This window comes from Ornithodoros turicata, unplaced genomic scaffold (assembly GCF_037126465.1).
Source record: "Ornithodoros turicata isolate Travis unplaced genomic scaffold, ASM3712646v1 Chromosome23, whole genome shotgun sequence".
In the NCBI taxonomy this organism is placed as follows: domain Eukaryota; kingdom Metazoa; phylum Arthropoda; class Arachnida; order Ixodida; family Argasidae; genus Ornithodoros; species Ornithodoros turicata.
The window spans coordinates 2,940,945-2,955,036 of record NW_026999342.1 but is presented as its reverse complement, the minus strand read 5'-3'; the positions used below and the strand labels follow the sequence as shown (position 1 = coordinate 2,955,036).

At 47.4% G+C, this 14,092-nt stretch overlaps 1 pseudogene; it reads right to left on the bottom strand.

The window, feature by feature from the left end:
• Positions 1–6,858: 6,858 nt before the first annotated feature.
• Positions 6,859–9,979, bottom strand: LOC135373325 (uncharacterized; annotated as a pseudogene).
• Between the last annotated feature and the right edge of the window lie 4,113 nt (positions 9,980–14,092).

The following is a 14,092-nucleotide window of genomic DNA, read 5'->3' as shown; positions in this document are numbered from 1 at the left end:
TGATCAGGACGCTCAATTGACATAGCAATGCGGGGAATTAGTGTCCGGTTTACCCTCTCAACCTGACCGTTTCCTTGCGGTCGTTGCGTAGATATCTTTGTATGAGTGATCCCTTTCTCCATGCAGTATGCCTCGAACTGTGCGGATGTAAAGGCAGTGCCCCTATCAGTAACGATGCACTTAGGCACGTCGTACTCGTTAATGTACTTATCCAAACACTTAAGTACCGCACTCGCAGAAGTATTGCGGACTGCAAAAAGTCGCACATATTTTGAGAAGCTATCCACTAATACGAGGATCTCTTGGTTGCGGCTTGAGCTCGGTGGGAATGGCCCCAAGTGATCAAGGTGGATCACCTCGAATGGTCTCTCAGCTGGAGGGATAGGGTGGAGCATTCCTGGTTTCTTTCCTGCTGGAGTCTTGTGAAAGAGGCACTCTAAGCATTGTGAGATGTGCCTCTTAACATATTTTCTCATTCCGGGAAACCAATACCGTCGTTGCATCTTTTTCACGGTTTCGTCCACGTGACTGTGTCCCATCAGGTCGTGATGCTTTACTGCCATTGCCTTGCGGTTGCTTTTGGGAATAACAAACAACCATTTCTTGCCTGCTGAAGTTTCCTCAGTCCTGTACAGCAAACCGTTTTTCAGCGCAAACCCTTTCACTTCACCTTTTTCTCGTTTACTTCGCTCTTCTGGCTTCTTCTTCAAAATCTCAATTAAGTGGCGTAATTCGTTGTCACCCATTTGGATGGCAAGAATCCGTTCTTCCTCACTGGTGGTGTACCACACGTCAAACCTCTCTTCTATGCTTTTCTCTTGGGGTGGTGAAACTGGTGCGCGACTTAGAGCGTCTACGTGGCTCATCTTCGAACCCTCTCTGTGGTAGATCGAGAAGTCATATTCCTGTATACACTCCATCCATCTCGCAATCTGCGGAACCCTTGTCTTGGTTGCGTTCATATATACAATGGCTCGACAGTCGGTAAAGATAGTAAAATGAATGCCCACCAGAAAAGTGCGCAACTTCTCCACTGCCCAAACGACTGCCATCAATTACAACCTGGTGGAATGATAGTTCCTTTCGGGTTCACTTGTCCTGCGACTGACACAGTAAACTAAATGCATACGGCCGTCGCTCCCTCGTTGCAGCAGTATAGCTGCTAGTCCATCTCTACTAGCATCGGTGTGTAGCTCAGTTTCCTCGTTGCGGTCATATAGAGCAAGTATTGGTGCACTCGTCAGTTCTTCCTTGAGCGTTTCAAATGCCTTCTCTTGTCTTTCTCCCCAAATGAAGGGCACATTTTTCTTTGTGAGCTCTGTGAGGGGTGCCGCTTTGAGAGCGTGTTGAGGGATGAATCTTCGAAAGTAGCTGATTAGTCCAAGGAACCGTCGTACTTGGCGGACAGTTTTCGGTCGTGGGTACTGGCGTATAGCTTCTAGTTTTACTTCTCCTGGTTATATGCCATTCTTCGTTATTCGAAATCCTAAGAAGCTGACCTCCTCCATTAAAAAGTCACATTTCTGCAGCTTTAGCGTCAAGTTTGCTGTTCTCAGAGCCTCCAGAACGCTTCTAAGTGCTGACATTCCCTCTTCACATGTTTTGCTCGGAACGAGTATGTCGTCAAGGTAACACACAGCTGTTTGAAATCTTAGAGGTCCTAGTGCCTTGTTAATTAGCCTCTGGAATACGCTTGGTGCATTACACAGGCCGAAGCTCATATAGAGGTACTCATAGTGCCCATCTGGCGTGATGAATGCCGTTTTAGGGACGGACTCCTCCTCTATGGGCACCTGCATGTAGCCGCTTGCCAAATCGAGTGTCGTGAAATACTCGCCGCCACTTAGTCGGTCCAACTGATCGTCGATTATTGGTAATGGAAACCTATCCTTCTTCGTCTGTTGGTTCAGCCGCCTGTAGTCCACTACTTTCCTGAATTCGCCATTTTTCTTTTTCACCAGAAGGCAGGGACTGGCGTAGGGAGAGGTGGAATCTCTAACAATCCCCGCTGCTTTAAACTCGTCCACTATGCGGCGCAACTGTTCTCTTTCGTCGTGGGTGGCACGATATGGTCGGCTGTAAGGTGGTTTCGAACCCTCGAACTCTTCAATGGTCATAGACGTGACGTCAGTCTTTCCTAGTTCATTTAGATTCATGGCGAAACATCTTCTGTACTCATTCAGCATATTCACGAGTTGTTGTTTCTGTGACTGCGTAACGTTAGATCCCACCTTAACATTCTCTTGGGTTATTGGCTGTGCTGCGTTTGCGTTGCGTACCGATAACACATCGCAAGTGCTCTCCTTAGGGGTCGACTGTTGCATTACCCTATCATCATCCGTTGGTATAGTCTCCCCATGAGCACATATTTCAACTGGTTCTGCTCGTCCAAAGGAAAAGTCTTTCTTAATAATCAGCGGTTCATGAGAGTCGTTGATTACGGGAACCATGGTGTGTCCTTTTCGTACTTCGAGCAAGCAACTCAGTCCGTCGCCGTAGTGCGGGAACATAATTAAATTGGATTTCGTCAGTGTCGCAGGACTGAACGTTAACGAACTGTACAGTCTTGGGAGGTACCGTTACCGTTTCAATGCTTCTAAGCGTGCATTTAAACTCGCCGTCATTTAGGGTGAAGTTCTTAAACGGTCCTTCTTTTGAGCTATCAATGAGCCGCATCTGATCTTTGGCTTTTATCATAACAACGTTATCCAGGTCCAGGAATGTACGCCCAACCAATACATCGTGACAAATTACGTCATCGAAGACCACGTAAATCTGGACTTCGGCACTTATGCCATCGATTTCGAGTGTCGCTCGTGTCTTTCCTAATGGCACTGTCTTCTTCTGGCCCAATCCGTATAGTGCATCGTCCTCAGTCGCGGGATGAACCACACAGCCCGATCTTACTGCTGTTGACGCCGTCATTATGGTCACAGCGCTGCCTTGATCTATGAAAGATGTAGCGTCTACGCTTCCGTTTATGCGAACATTCTTCGTATATTTGCCAATATCTCCTACACACAATGTGTCCTGACGCCTCGGTTGCGCACCTTGAGGCTTAGATTTGCAGTCTCGCTTGCCATGGCCCGATTGCATGCATTTCGTGCAGAATTTTGTTCTTTTCTCCTTGGGGCAGTCTGCTGCTAGATGATTCGCGTATTCATTACAGTTAAAACATTTCACACGTCCCTGTTTGTCTCTTGCAGGAGCCCACATTCCTCCCTTTTGATGAGCATGCTTCTGCTGGCTCGTGGTAGCTTTTGCTGTCTTAGAGTCTGATGTTGATGCTTGCTTTGATCCCCGAAAATGATCTCGGCGTTCTCTCTCAAGCCCGTCACTGCGTCGTAAATCACGCAACAAATCCTCGAGACATGCATGCTGCTTTGGCATTAACATCTGATAAGTTGTCCTATCAATCACGCCTAACAAGATATGTTCTTTACTCTGAATATCTGTCAATCCACAACGTTTACACAAATGCATTTTATCCATGAAATATGCCAAAATAGACTCGTCCTTACCCTGAACGCGACGTCTCATCTCATCGAACTTGTTCACTGGGTCGCTCGTCGGCGCGAACATTTTTCTAAAGTTCAACTAAAAAAGTTCCCATGTTCGACAGTCCTTCACCTTGGTGCGGTACCACTGCGAGGCAGGTCCCACAAGCTTGGCTTGAACCAGCGTCAGCTTGGCGTCGTCGTTCCACTTGCAGTGAAGTGAGAACTCGTTGAAGGTATCCAGCCACTCTTCTGCATGGCGCTCGTTTCCTTCCCCATTGAAAACTTGTACCTCTTTCGAAAGGTCCGGTAGTAAAGTGCGTGGAATGGGACTTTCGTTCGTCTTGGCTTTGGTGTCCATTAGTTCCCTCATCATGCGGTTACGTTCCGCCTCCTGCTCCTTTATAAATTCCAGAAGTTGCTGGACATACTGCCCGACCGTCGCATCTGAAGTTTCTGAGTCGTTGTCATCGTGCGCCTTCGGATTCACATCATCGGTGGTGCTTGTAGTGGTGCTTGCGGTGCCTACAGCGTCACTTCGTAACTTAGGTGGCATCTTCGGTGAATCGTCTTCGTTGTCCCACTTGTGGCGACAGGGATGAGCTTGTAGAATCCCGGCGTACAGGGCTTGTAGAATCCCACTTCTGAATAAAGTGTAAGCTTCGCAACCGTCGTACGCGTAACTCATGCGTATAAAAAGAAATACGAAGCCTCGTTATCGTCGTAGGGCACTTATGCCAGGGGCCCGCTCTGACCGAGGGACGCAGAGTCGAGACAACACGTCTTCACACTTCGAGCTTCGAGAACAGACTCCTTTATTTCACACTATGTACAGTAAACGAAATCGGAGCATTGGTTTATGTGAGTTACAATATGTTGCTTTAGGCACGTACAGACCACCCTGCCGGGGAAGCGTACCCTGGCCCGTGGTATCCCCTTGCAAGTTATGACCAACGTGTCAATGAGGGCAAACACACGCCCTTGCCGTGTTTATGTCTGGCGTGTCAGAGTACAGCTCACACTTGGAAGTAAGTAATTTTGCATTTGTATGCACTTAGTGCAGAGGTAAGTGATATTGACAAGTGACGAAACTGTCTTTCAGACGAAGCATTCCCGCGCCTTTACCGAGTGGCACAACAAAAGCGTAAAGCTTCAGAAGGCCTAAAGGAGCCGGGGCCCGAGCCCAAACAGAGGAAATTAGTGGAACTCGTGGGTACGTCTACAGTGTCCCAGAGGCAGATAGATCGGGCTATCTTAGAGTTCGTTGTTGGCAACATGCACTGTTTTTCCATTGTGGAAAATGAGCAGTTCAGACGCATGATTGGGGAGCTGCAGCCGTCAAGAACAGTGATCGAACGAAACGCTCTCGTCGCACTCCTCAGCAACGCGTAAGATAATATGAAGCAATCGCTTATTGAAAAGTTGGGACGCGTTTCTACCATCTACTGTACAGCCGACTGCTGGACTGTCTGCAATCGGTAATGTGATTATGAGCAATGCTATATGCACTACGCAGTGCGGCTCAGCCAGAAGTTGCTATATGCACGATGGCTTCGCGCCACCTGCCATCTGTCGGACGCTCATCAAAGCGCAGCTGTGGCGCACGTTTTTGCGGTTTCTGTTTCCGTATGTCTATCGGTAGGCGCAGTTGTGGGCACGTTGAATGCGCAATCATGGAGATAAAATTGGAGCGAAGCACTGTTGTTTTGCATTCGCAGCCATGGAGACAAGAAAACGACCGAAGTTCGACAATTTCGACAAAGCTTCTCGCTCCTTCCAAATGGTCACGCATGCACTGTTTGTTAAGAGGAAACAAAATCCGTGGATGTCGTTAATTCCCATTTATCAGTGCAAGCCGGAAAAAAAGCTCCAGTTTGCTCAACGCAGAGTTCAACTGTAAGCACGGTGGGTGTCGCAGGAATACCGGCACCGAAATTTGCCCCGATCAAAGGTACGTACAGTTACATTCCCTGTCTTGTTGCAGTGCTGCACGTAGGTTGATCCTTGTATACGTGCGCAAGCGGCGCAACAAATCGTTTTCTTCTCCATTTCCTTTTCCAACAGAACAATGAAACGAACAATGGCTCAAGAAGTGAACCAAACACCCAGATTAACAACTTCTGCTGATGCAATAGCAATAGCTGATGCAACAAGGAAGAAGACAAAAATGAAAGATGCTGGAAACGCATAAGACAACACACGAGCCTTGTCAGTGCTGAGGCAATGAGGATGCTGACAAATGCAGGTGGCATACACTGGTGCTAGCAATGGGACTCGAACATGCACCTCTCTGATCTCTGGTCAGGATATGCACCACTACGCCGCACTGACAGCAGACGCTGACCAACATTCCAAGGCCCTAATCAGAAGGCAGGATATGGTATGTTGGCGAGCGTGTGTTGGCCACATGGTATATTTGGTAGCACACCCTAACCAGAAATTGGAGGGGTGCAGGTTCGAGCCCTGTCACCAGCACCATGGCCAACTACCTCTGTTAGCAAAAATAGAATAAACTTTATTATCTGAGAGCACGGCCTCTCTGATCTTGACGTCAATCCTGTTTGCAAGACACACAGAACCATAGCTTCTGCTTGCCGTCGCCTCGTGTGACCCCAGCACATGTTCTGCACAAAACAATGAACAAAAGACCGTCAGCACAGACATCTTATGAGAAAAATAATTCCAGGCAGTGGTCGCAACAGATCATTTTTATTTGTCCATTGTCTTGTTCGTTACAGTCTCGGTATAGCCATAGCTGATTGTAGCCTTGTAGCTGATTGTAGATCTTCTTTATAGCCGCTGCAAATGTGAGAATTATTTGAAGGTTTACAGGCGCAGACCACTGTCCAAGAAAATTAAGCAAAGACGAAGATTACAAACCTGATGAAGTCAGGAGGACCCAGGCATCCTCTGTGAAAAATTTCCTCAACTTCTGCAGCTTAACTCTGTAGTCCAGAAGCCCACTAGGTAGTACATGGGGCCGCACTTCAATGTCGCACTCTTCCACGATTTATCCGTGGTTGAGGACGTTGTCACACACAGCCTTTCCAACGATACCAGTCTGCACTGAAAGATAAACTTGGTCTTTTAATCTTGGTCCCTTGGTCTTTTATTCTGCCTTTGAGTAGGCCTCTTCTTTGGGCGTCCTCGGCTCTTCACCATAGGGAGCTTCAGCTGGGAGAGCGCTGGTGTTGGGATTACTTGAATTGTCTGTAACTGGTTCAGGCAAGATGACATCCTTACGAGAAACATTTTCTGTCCCAAGCGTTGCTTCCACTGTGCAGAGGATTCCTTGACCTGTGTCTCCAGACTCACTGTTGCTGTCAGCATGTCTATGCAACACATCTTTGTTGCCGTGTCCCTACTGCATGGTGCTAGAATTTGCTTTACAGTTGACTTGGTCATTATTATACACTTGCTGAAATGGGTTGACTAGGCCATTGCTGCTGTCTGCTTCCTCCACTATTTCTTCTCCTCTCAGCTAGGCTGTGTGGATATCCTCCAGAAACTCGAGACGTGTTGCGAAGGGAGCAGTTTGGCAGTCAGCGAAGTGGTCAGCAATGGCTTTGAAGGTCCGCATTGCGTAGTTGAAACGTTGGTTCCTATTCATTTTCTGATAGGATGGGCCGGGCAGTGTCAGTATTTCAGTAGCATCATTATCGCTAGGCTCCTGATTTGCCATCACTGTAGCACTCTCTGCCATGAAACTCAGCTGATATGATTTAAACCAGCGTGCCTTCACAGCGTTCTTTTAGGTCTGAAATCTTGTTGAATTGGTCGCAAACAGCCAAGAAGCGTCTACATAATAGTCCCATCTTCGAAAACATAGTGCAACGTTTGCTCATTTAGAGGTACCTTATGGCACGTGTCGCTGCAAGGTGACATCACACTGTAGACCTGTGGTGCCACCTGCTGCACTCCAGGAAGTCTTTCTTTTGCCTTTTTATTTCCTTGACAATCAGGGAACATGCATATGGAGTGAGTTCCTTGAAACATATCTTCTCAACCTCTCCAGAAGTGTTGTGTGAGTAGAAGTTGCAGGTCTGTAGCAGTGTTGCATGATGCCTAGCTTCCTGCAGCATCGAACTTGAGACCTTCATCAGGGCACGTAACGCTTCATGAAGTTTCCTAGATGAAGATAAGACATTCTTTAATTTCTCATTGTGTGATTCTACCCGGTTTGTCGTGTTATTTCCTGCTGTGAACACCTGACCACAGAGATGCTTCGCCCACATTTCTGGGATTGGTACCTCGTCGTCGCTGAGCCGACGACACTCTGGGTAGGAGCTGTAAATCTCGCTTGTCGTCTCATGATTATGCTCAAGTACGACGCTTGTAATTTCCAGCTGCTGGGTCGACCTCCTAGCGGCGATCCACTTGAGCGGGGCAGTCCTTTTTCATTGTTCTGTTAGAAAAGAAAATGATGGAGAAGAAATAATTTTTGGCGCCGTTTGCACACGCATATAAGGATCAACCTTGGTGCAGCACTACAGCAAAACACAGAATGTAACTGTACGAACCTTTGATTCGGACGAATCAGGGTGCCGGTAGTCCTGTAACACCCACCGTGTTTACAAGTGAATGTTGCGTTCGCAAACTGGAGCTTTTTTTTCAGCTTCAGGGCTTGCGCTGATAAGTGGGAATTAACGACCTCCACCGATTTTGTTGTCTTCTTCACAAACAGTGTATGCGTGGCCACTTGGAAACGACGAAAAGCTTTGTCGAAATCGTCGAACGAGTCGAACTTCGCTCCCAATCTTATCTCCATGATTGCGCATTCAACGTGTCGACAACTCCGCGAACCGAAAATCGTACGGAAACAGGAACCGCAAAAACGTCCACGTGGGGTCACCACGGGGGTCACAGCTGCGCTTTGGTGGGCGCCTGACAGATGGCGCGAAACCGTCGTGCATATAGCAACTTCCGGTTGAGCCGCACCGGTTGAGTCGTGCATATAGCACTGCTCTGTGGTTATAGGCTTGAACATACTGAAGTGCCAAATTAAGACTTGGCGCTTTCAATTTTAACAGGAGCTTCATCGGTGCCACCGCCCATTGGATTGACGATCACACGTTGAAGAGGAGTTCTGCTGTTATAGCGTGCCGAAAAATGGTCGGCCGTCACACCTTCGACAACCTTGCGGATATGCTCGTCAAGATTATGTCCGACTACAAGATAACAAATAAGGTGTCGCTGATAGTAACTGACAATACGACGAGCTTTGTAAAAGCATTTCGCTAAGCCTTGCGAGAAGCAGGTCTCATGATGTTTCACCTGTGCTGGGTCAGGGCTGGGTGATAGTTTTCTTCGGTATTCTTGTTTGTAACGCAACGTTCCTCCTTTTCTCTGCAGGCGTCTGTCCGACAACCTTCAGTGCGCAAAAAGTGTTCCTCAAATTCAGTAATACTGTTATGCTCGTTACAGTGTCTTCGGGATACCTTTCGACTGCAGTCCTGACGAGGACGAACAAAATGCTGATATCCGGGGAATAACGAACGTGCTGGACGGAGGCCCTTCGAATGAAGAGATAATACTTCCTAGGCATCAACGATGTGTTGCGCACACCCTCGACTTGGTTGCCACGGTGGACGCTGAAGCAGCCCTTTACGACACATCCTATCGCAAAGTATCGCAGGCGGCGTTTACTAAAGTCAGGTCACTATGGAAGAAACAGAAGCAATCGGTTCAAGCGACTGAAATTGTAAAAGACAAGCTTGACAGGTATCTTCCAGTTCCTAACGCCACACGGTGGAACAGCACCTACTGTGCGATTGGATTCATCACCAAAGTAGAGAAAAAGAAGTTTGATACGCTCTGCGATGCCGTGTGCCTCCCAATGGTTGAATGCAGAGGAAATGGGCTTCGCCAGCGAATGCTGTCAGGTAACAATAGTTTTCGCAAATTTTGAGTGAACGGCATAATTAATACTTTGGCACGTATTTGTTTCTGAAGACCATGGCACCTGTGGCGAAGGCGTTGGATATCCTAATTGTAATGGTAATTGTAACTATAACTAGCGTATTTTCACGCATATTAGCCTCACCGCAGATAAGCCGCAGGACTCGTTTTTAGATACAATTTGAAAATGTTTTTGCAGATAAGCCGCCCTCGCAGATAAGCCGCTGGTAATACGACGCGACTGCTTTGTGCGCTAAACCAATGATGCACATACAAAATCAATAGAGACTTTAATGCTAAAACGGGTATCATTTATTCGACAGAAGGGAGGCTAACATCAGAAATATTACAGAACGGCTCACTAATACTTTTTCCAACGCTGACCAGCTAGGAAGTCAATGGCGCAGGGCTTTCTTTGTTTTTGGAACTCCCTAGAGTGTCGACGCCATCGTTCTCCAGTTTCTGAAGCAACGCTCGTCGACGCCGTACTCCCTGCCAGGTGCCCTGTTCCCGTACTGGCCCGAGAAGTCGACGACTTTTAGTTTGAAGCCGCTGTCGTAGCCGTGCCTCCGTGTTGGAGCCATGCCTCACATCTAACTGCCGTGCCGGTGTCCACGAATGCTGCTGCTCTCGTCAAATGAGAACTGACGCGCAGCTCACCACGTTTTATCCCGATGTCAGGTGTATTGAACCCTTCCTGTGGGTCTGCCGACAGAGGAGACCGTAGGGAAGGCCATAAACCATGTGGTCTACATTCCGGTGTCGGCATGATGTATAACAAAGGAGGTCAGTTCTAGTGTTTTACTCAGATCGGATTGTGCCCTTGTTGAGTGTTTTTCCAGGATTGGCGGGTTAGTTGTGTTCCAGAAGACATGAATCACTGTCACCCCTTTTGTTAATGCTGCGTGGGGGAATGTACCCGGAAGGTCAGTCTACTCGAATGTGGACCCGCCTCTGTTCGGTATTGTTCGTGCACTGGCAGTGCGGTCCTGTTCCGAAAATCAGGAGGCACTGTGGGCCCTTTCATTTAATTCGGGGTATGGGAAAAATACCAGGGAAAAATAGTCATCAGATAAGCCGCACCCGCGGATAAGCCGCAGAGCGTCCACGAAAAAAAAAAAAATCGCGCGTAAGCCGCGGCTAATACGCGTGAAAATACGGTAGTTACTTTTCAAAGTAACTTTTCCCAAGACTGCACACAGTTACATGTTGCTTAGGATAACGGCATTTAGAACTCCGGCTTTGTTTTTCTTGTTTTTTTTGTTTTTTTTTCAACACTCCAAGTGAACCAATAAGAAAATCGATCAACCGACCGCTGCCGTTTTGATGTTCGGTGAAATGTGTTTCGACCAAATCATATGTCGGCACAGTTCCTTTAGAAGTCGGCCAGGATGCACATTCCACCAGACCGTCAGTCGTGACGTTGCCCACCTCTGTGAGGCCAACAACGGCGAGACCTTTCATCATCACCACAGTGAATTAAATTCGCATACCTGAGGTAGAGTGTGGCTGACAAAACGTCTAAGAGAAAATGTGGCTGATGGAAGGATATCAACATGGAACGCCGTCTACTCCATAGCGCCTAAAGCTACATAACCGAGTAAACATGAGAGAAAACGAGTAGTAAACATGAACTGAAGAAATAAACTGAACTAAAATAAAACTGAATATGTGTTCGAGAATCAACGATAACACCTAGTGAGCTTGAGCTAGCGGTGCAGGAAGGAGGCTTGGCGCTGCACAGCGTCGCAGTCAGGCACTTGCGTCATCGAATGGTTCTGTAGCATTCGCTACAGTTCCACAGTATAAATTCTGCGTCGTGAAGCGTACATTAGAAGTAGTTTTGGCATGTGCTACAACGTGTCTGTTTTTGCATGTTCTTGCCTGTGTAGGTGTTTTTTGGGGTCTAAATACCTGTGTATTTTCATGGTTTTAGCACGTAAATTTCCGAGTTCTACTTATAAGAGGAAGTAGCGTTGTTCTTGAATGTCTAAAACGGTGGGCTAACAGAAATGAGTTGAAAACCAATCATCCAAAGAACCAAGCCAGTCATCTTCCAGTCCGAAGATAGAATAATTATAGGAGCGAGAATTTGTAAGCATGTTGGATGGAGTTCCGGAAAAAAATAGTCCCGGAAAAGTTCGTCCCGGAAAAATTGGTCCCTGGTTGCGTGGCGGAAGAAATGGTCCCGTGCGGCTCCGTGCGCCCAAAAATACAGGAGCGTCATTGTGGACATCTGATGAACCGGATCATAGCCAATCAAATGCTATCATTCGCACTCCTCGTTTGTTCGAAATAGGAATACATGCTTTTTTTTAATTAACATTAACCTTAATGAACAATAAATGATGCACGCCATTTAATTAGGAACATAAAAGCGGTTCCATTTGCTGCACCGCTTGCATTGCACAAATTGCGTGTCTTCTTTCTGTTCCTCTCTTTATTTTGCGGAGTACAGTCAACGCGACAAGATCAGGAAGCAGTTTTGCAATGTCTGCTACCTTCTCCTAAAAGTGACAAAAAGAAGTAAGAGTCGTCTTTCTGCAGAACGAAAATTCAAATCTCAGTTCTTTCTTATTCTCACTGATCAGGCCATATCTTCTGTTTTGTCGACCAACTCGTGGAGTGGTAAAAGTTGTTCGGATTTCTGTAAAACGCGAACAACTTGGAGCAGTGTCAATGAGAACTTAAACTGGAGAATCGCAGCAAAAATTTTGAAGTAAAAATGGTAGACATCGATGCCAGCGAACTTGTAATGCAATACCGTTTTGTGTCATTGAGAAAAAGAGAGGACGCCAAACAAAGAGACGCCAAACAATTTTTAACGTACACATACAAGAAAGCCTCCAGGAGATATACATGAATCCTTGCATTTGCGCCAGGATTCTATTTTCCGACCACACCAGCTACTGTCGCTGATGCTGAAAGAAGCCTCAGCACAATGAAACTGACCGATCAAGAATATCCTGCGCTCAACCATAAGAGATGTCAGGCTTTCTGAGTTCGTAGTCAACCGAAAACATGATTATCATATCTCTAGACTATGACGCATTGATTAACCAACTTGCGAATAACAAGGCTTGAAAGAAGGGTGTGGCGGCCCGTGGACGACGATGACAACGACGTGCCTCTGCTGGCGCGCGCCACTGCGCCTGCCAGCCAGTTCTACCGGCACCGTCCTAGCGTGAGGCCACGCACATCTGCCCGCTGGGACATTCGCTGGGACTGATGACCCGAAGACTATATGCACCAACCTTCCGCGCATCCAGACGACCCAGGCATGCCTACCCTTCGATCTGGCACCAACACTTCGCCTGGCACTTCGGCCGCGGCCGTTACCCATGAAGACCCGACCGTTTCCCTCCGCCTCCCACCATTTTGGAGTCAAGACCCGGAACTTTGGTTTGCGCGAGTTGAGCGCCAATTCGACTCCCGGCATATCACAGCGCAGACTTCCAGATTTGGCCACGCACATCTGCCCGCTGGGACATTCCATCGCCGGTCAGGACTCATGTAGGGGAAGACCATCGTCCTCTACAAGGGTTTTGCGCAAATATTCACTGTAGGCATATGTATGCATAATATAAACCCTATATAAATATCATATTCCTGCTTCTGCATTGTAAGTGAACCCAGACATATGTTCGGAGGGGACCGCGCTCTTTATTGCTACAGCCCTGGAAGCAGAGTGCCTTTCGAGCTAGAATCAAATCTTTTGTCCTAGGCTGCCTCCGTGTCTATGAAAATAAAGCTCAAATTGAAATCCATAAACGAGAAGGCGCTATTCGTTCTGGCTACATACAAGCAGGACCAAGCTGTTACATAAACTTCAAACTGACACATTAAGCGCCCTTGGTAGTCGCCATTCATTCCACCTTTCTCACCCTATGACCTTGTTCCAAATGCGGGAGAGGAAGACACGGCCTTTGTGGTCGCCCGCCTTTCGGTGCATATGAGCATTCGGATGTTCTGGACGTTTGGTGCTTATGAGCAGCTTCTCCTCTCCTGTTCATTTCCACCAAACGCTCAAAACCACCAAATTTTTTTCGGTGCATATGGGCGTTTGGGGGCTATGAGCATTTGGTCCATATGAGGCGCAGCCGTCTTGGTTCCAGACCGGTTACAGAAATGGGAGGTTCACGAACAAGGGGACGTAACGGGACAACAGGCAGGAATAGGCGAGCATTCCGAAAGATAAGGAGGTTAGTGGTTACGTGTGGAAAATTGAAGAGCAAGCAAAGCGTTTTTTTTTTTTTTTTGTAAGATATATATTCGTAATACAAAGTTGCGGCATGCAACAAAGAAAGCAAAAGGTAGTACCCATGCATGACATAACAGATGATAAAGGGGTTAGAAGGGGAAATGGTCCGGTTGTATTTTATTTGTTAAATGTTTCTAGGGTGCCTTGTGATTTGTTGATACCGAACGGGTGAAGGGCAGGTGCGCGTCGAAATCCCAGATGGTCGAGCCACCGACCTCGGACGTTTGAGCTGGAATGAAACAACATGTTCTGCTGGTCGTTCGCGGGCAGCATGCTCTCGCGAGCACTGAACCCGTGTAGGCCACACCGAGAATATCGGCGAGGAAGGACCGGAATACGAGCTCTCGGGTTTCGCTTTTCGCTCATTCTCAGCCTCATTTCCAACACTTGCTCAACATGGCAGCCATGGAACCGGCCAACCCCAGACCTACTGTAG